Source organism: Hemitrygon akajei, chromosome 18 (assembly GCF_048418815.1).
Source record: "Hemitrygon akajei chromosome 18, sHemAka1.3, whole genome shotgun sequence".
Lineage (NCBI taxonomy): Eukaryota > Metazoa > Chordata > Chondrichthyes > Myliobatiformes > Dasyatidae > Hemitrygon > Hemitrygon akajei.
This window is the reverse complement of record NC_133141.1, coordinates 71,713,771-71,719,770: the sequence shown is the minus strand read 5'-3', so window position 1 is coordinate 71,719,770 and position 6,000 is coordinate 71,713,771.

The following is a 6,000-nucleotide window of genomic DNA, read 5'->3' as shown; positions in this document are numbered from 1 at the left end:
GTTCAGGAACAGTTATTACCCCCTCAACAATCAGGAAGGAGGTACAGGAGCCTCAGATCCCACACCACCAGGTTCAGGAACAGTTATTACCCCCACAACCATCAGGAAGGAGGTACAGGAGCCTCAGATCCCACACCACCAGGTTCAGGAACAGTTATTACCCCCACAACCATCAGGAAGGAGGTACAGGAGCCTCAGGCCCCACACCACCAGGTTCAGGAACAGTTATCACCCCTCAACCATCAGGAAGGAGGTACAGGAGCCTCAGGCCCCACACCACCAGGTTCAGGAACAGTTATCACCCCTCAACCATCAGGAAGGAGGTACAGGAGCCTCAGGCCCCACACCACCAGGTTCAGGAACAGTTATCACCCCTCAACCATCAGGAAGGAGGTACAGGAGCCTCAGGCCCCACACCACCAGGTTCAGGAACAGTTATCACCCCTCAACCATCAGGAAGGAGGTACAGGAGCCTCAGGCCCCACACCACCAGGTTCAGGAACAGTTATCACCCCTCAACCATCAGGAAGGAGGTACAGGAGCCTCAGGCCCCACACCACCAGGTTCAGGAACAGTTATCACCCCTCAACCATCAGGAAGGAGGTACAGGAGCCTCAGGCCCCACACTACCAGGTTCAGGAACAGTTATCACCCCTCAACCATCAGGAAGGAGGTACAGGAGCCTCAGGCCCCACACCACCAGGTTCAGGAACAGTTATCACCCCTCAACCATCAGGAAGGAGGTACAGGAGCCTCAGGCCCCACACCACCAGGTTCAGGAACAGTTATCACCCCTCAACCATCAGGAAGGAGGTACAGGAGCCTCAGATCCTACACCACCAGGTTCAGGAACAGTTATCACCCCTCAACCATCAGGAAGGAGGTACAGGAGCCTTAGAACCCACACCACCAGTTTCAGGAACAGTTGTTACCCGCTCAGTTTTTCATAGATTTCTTTATTTTCCTGTAAATGCCTGCCAGAAAATGAATCTGACGGAATATGGTGACGTTTACATACTTTGATCATCAATTTACTTTGACTTTGGAGGGTGCGAATTTCGGTTGGTAGGGGAACAAAGTGATTGAGTACACCTAATAATGTCCTGGGTGATGAGGGTCCTTAATGATGGATGCCACCTTTTGAAGATGTCCTCTATGCTGAGGAAGCTGGTGCCCGTTGTGGAGCCGGCTGAATTTGTAACTGTCTACTGTTTTTTCTTATCCAGTGCCCCACCTACACCAGATAGTGATACAAACAGAATGCTCTCCACGGTACACCTGTAGAAATTTGCTAGAGTGTTTGGTGGCATACCAAGTCTGCTCAAACTCCTATTGAAATATAGCTGCTGTTGTGCCTTCTTAGTAATGGCACCAATATATTGGGTACAGGATAGATCTTTGCACACACAGCTCCAATCTGCTGATCAAATTCGCAGATGACACAACATTCGTCGGCCTTATTTCTAGCGGTGACGAGACAGCCTGCAGAGGACACCCTGACACCGTGGAGCCAGGATAACAAACCCTCCTCAATGTCCAAAAATCAAAAGAACTGTTTGTGGATTACAGGGAACAGAAACAGGCTTGCCCCGATCAGCATCAATAGGTTTGCAGTTGAGGGAGAGTAGTGTCAAGCTCCCAGGTATACAGTACATATCACTGAAGATCTCACCTGGACTGCACACACCTGCTTTGTGGCAAAAAAAAGAACATAACAGCGTCTCTTCCACCTCAGACAACTAAAGAGTTTTGTATGAGCCACAGAGGCATCCTGACTGGCTGTATCACCGCCTGGTACGGGAACTGCACCGACCCTGATCGCTGGGCACTGCAGAGAGTGGCACAGACAGCCCAGCGCATCTGTGGATGTGAACTTCCCTCCACTGAGGACATTTACAGCAGCAGGTGCAGAAAGAAGGCCTGGGAGATCATCGGGGACACCAGTCACCCCGCCCCCAACCATACACTGTTTCAGCTGCTTCTGTCTGGCAAACAGTACCGCAGCATTAAAGCCAGGGTATGGGACAGCTTCTTTCTACAGGCCATCAGACTTGTAAATTCACATGTCTGTACATTGCAACAGAGTCAGAACATAAAGATCTTTCCTTCCTTATGTTGTGGGATGGATATGAGATTCAAATAAATTTATATTCAAATTCAAATTCAGATATGTTGACATCCAGGAGCTTGAAATTGCTCACTCTTTCCACTTCTGATCCCTTGATGAGGACTGGTGTGTGCTCCCATTGTTTTGCCTTTTCTGAAGTCCACAATCAATTCCTTTGTCTTACTGATGTTGAGTGCAAGATTATTTTTGTGACACCACTCCACTAGCCAACCTATTTCACTCCTTGTCACCATCTAAAATTCTGCTGACAATAGCTGTGTCTTTGACAAATTTATAAATGGTGTTTGAGCTGTGCCTAGCCACAAAATTGGGGATAAAGAGCAAGTAGAGCAGTGAGCAAGGCTCGTGTCCTTGAGCTGCGCCAGTGTTGATTGTCAGCTGGGAGAAGATGCTATTTCTGATCTGCACAGATTGTGGTCCTTCCAGTGAGGAAGTCGAGGATCCAGTTGCAGAGAGAGGTACAGAGGCCCAGGTTTTGGAGTTTGTTGAAATCCTCTGAGATGCTGACACCCAGGAACATGAAACTGCTTCCCCTTTCTACCATTGACCCTTCAATAAGGATTGGTGTGTACTCCTGACTTCTCCTTCCTGAAGTCCACAATGACATTGAGTACAAGATTGTTGTTGTGAAATCACTTTGCCAGCCTATCTGTTTCGCTCCATCACAAAGAACCCTCGCCACCTGGGAAATGCCCTCTTCTCATTGATACTATCAAGGGGGTGGTACAGAAGCCTGAAGACACACACTCAACCATTCAAGCAATAAGTATCAAGATCAATAGACAATAGGTGCAGAAGTAGACCATTTGGCCCTTCGAGCCTGCACCGCCATTTTGAGATCATGGCTGATCAATTCCTATCAATACCCGGTTCCTGCCTTGTCCCCATATCCCTTGATTCCCCTATCCATAAGATACTTATCTAGCTCCTTTTTGAAAGCATCCAGAGAATTGGCCTCCACTGCCTTCCGAGGCAGTGCATTCCAGACCCCCACAACTCTCTGGGAGAAGAAGTTTTTCCTTAACTCTGTCCTAAATGACCTACCCCTTATTCTCAAATCATGCCCTCTGGTACTGGACTCTCCCAGCATCTGGAACATATTTCCTGCCTCTATCTTGTCCAATCCCTTAATAATCTTATATGTTTCAATCAGATCCCCTCTCAATCTCCTTAATTCCAGCGTGTACAAGCCCAGTCTCTCTAACCTCTCTGCGTAAGACAGTCCAGACATCCCAGGAATTAACCTCGTGAATCTACGCTGCACTTCCTCTACAGCCAGGATGTCCTTCCTTAACCCTGGAGACCAAAACTGTACACAGGTGTGGTCTCACCAGGGCTCTCTACAAATGCAAGATTTCCTTGCTCTTGTACTCAATTCCCTTTGTAATAAAGGCCAACATTCCATTAGCCTTCTTCACTGCCTGCTGCACTTGCTCATTCACCTTCAGTGACTGATGAACAAGGACTCTTAGATCTCTTTGTATTTCTCCCTTACCTAACTCTACACCATTCAGATAATAATCTGCCTTCCTGTTCTTACTCCCAAAGTGGATAACCTCACACTTATTCACATTAAACGTCATCTGCCAAGTATCTGCCCACTCACCCAGCCTATCCAAGTCACCCTGAATTCTCCTAACATCCTCATCACGTGTCACACTGCCACCCAGCTTAGTATCATCTGTAAATTTGCTGATGTTATTCTCAATGTCTTCATCTAAATTGTTGACGTAAATTGTAAACAGCTGTGGTCCCAATACTGAACCCTGTGGCACCCCACTAGTCACCACCTGCCATTCCAAGAAACACCCATTCACCGCTACCCTTTGCTTTCTATCTGCCAACCAGTTTTCTATCCATGTCAATGTCTTCCCCCCGATGCCCTGAGCTTTGATTTTACCCCACCAATCTCCTATGTGGGACCTTATCAAATGCCTTCTGAAAATCGAGGTACACTACATCCACTGGATCTCCCTTGTCTAACTTCCTGGTTACATCCTCGAAAAACTCCAATAGATTAGTCAAGCATGATTTACCCTTGGTAAATCCATGCTGGCTCGGCCCAATCTTATCACTGCTATCTAGATATGCCACTATTTCATCCTTAATAATGGACTTCCCATCTTCCCCACCACCGATGTCAGGCTGACAGGTCGATAGTTCTCTGTTTTCTCCCTCCCTCCTTTCTTAAAAAGTGGGATAACATTAGCCATTCTCCAATCCTCAGGAACTGATCCTGAATCTAAGGAACATTGGAAAATGATTACCAATGCATCCGCAATTTCCAGGGCCACCTCCTTTAGTACCCTAGGATGCAGACCATCTGGACCTGGGGATTTGTCAGCCTTCAGTCCCATCAGTCTACTCATCACCGTTTCCTTCCTAATGTCAATCTGTTTCATTTCCTCTGTTACCCTATGTCCTTGGCCCATCCATACATCTGGGAGATTGCTTGTGTCTTCCTTAGTGAAAACAGATCTAAAGTACTCATTAAATTCTTCTGCCATTTCTCTGTTTCCCATAACAATTTCACCCAATTCCTTCTTCAAGGGCCCAACATTGTTCTTAACTATCTTCTTTCTCTTCACATACCTAAAAAAGCTTTTGCTATCTTCCTTTATATTCCTGGCTAGCTTGCGTTCGTACCTCATTTTTTCTCCCCGTATTGCCTTTTTAGTTAAGTTCTGTTGTTCCTTAAAAACTTCCCAATCATCTGTCCTCCCACTCACCTTAGCTCTGTCATACTTCCTTTTTTTTTAATGCTATGCAATCTCTGACTTCCTTTGTCAACCACTGTGGCCCCTTTCCCCCCTTTGAATCCTTCCTTCTCTGGGGGATGAACTGATTTTGCACCTTGTGCATTATTCCCAAGAATACCTGCCATTGCTGTTCCACTGTCTTTTCTGCTAGGATATCCGTCCAGTTAACTTTGGCCAGCTCCTCCCTCATGGCTCCATAGTTTCCCCTGTTCAACTGCAACACTGACACCTCCGAGCTGCCCTTATCCTTCTCAAATTGCAGATAAAAACTTATCATATTATGATAAGATGAAAAGACCTGAGGTGTTAGCCCTCCTATGTTGAGCCATCCATTTGTGAGATGGTTGTTTTGTCTCACCGGTGTACACAGATCTGTGCAGTTCTCGTTGCGTTGGATAGCATGTACAATATTGCTCTGTTTATGTTTGGTTATAGGATCCTTGGTGTGGATGAATTACTGTCTGAGTGTGTTTGTACGTTTGAAAAACAGGGATTTGGTGTTTGCTGAAAATCCTGCTGAGTTTCTCTGAAAACTCCTGCTACATATGGAATGACTATGTTTTTCCGTCTGCTTTGCTCCTTAACCCTGTCTTTTGGGCTGATGTCTCCGCTGGTTTTTTTGTTGTTGTCTTGATGAAGACCCGGTCAGGGTAATCGGTGATGACAGTTAAGTTCCATCAGATCCAGAGGAACAATTGTACAGGCAATGACATTAAACAATCAAGACTCTCGAACCAGGGAAATATTAGCTTTAGAAAGGGGAACGACGTAAAGAGGTGCCAGATGCCAGAAGAACCTGTAGAAGTGGGTACAATTACAATGTTTAATTGTTCAGGTTCGTGGACAACAAATGCAGGTGAGCTTGGATGGACAGGTTGGCCGGCGTGGACAAGCGGGACAGATTCCCTGCTGTCTGATCCTGACTCCATGCCGGAATAGCCCGCCATTTGGTGTCTTCCGCGCACTGTTCGTTGGTCTGCCGTCGGGCGTTCGCCATTTCACAGGGTGCAGAACGCGAAGACACCACAGGGTGACAGTGCCGACCCGCTTCTGAACCAGGTGGTGGACGCTGCAAGAGGACAGCAGGTGGCAGTGTCGGCTCCAAGCTCGTGC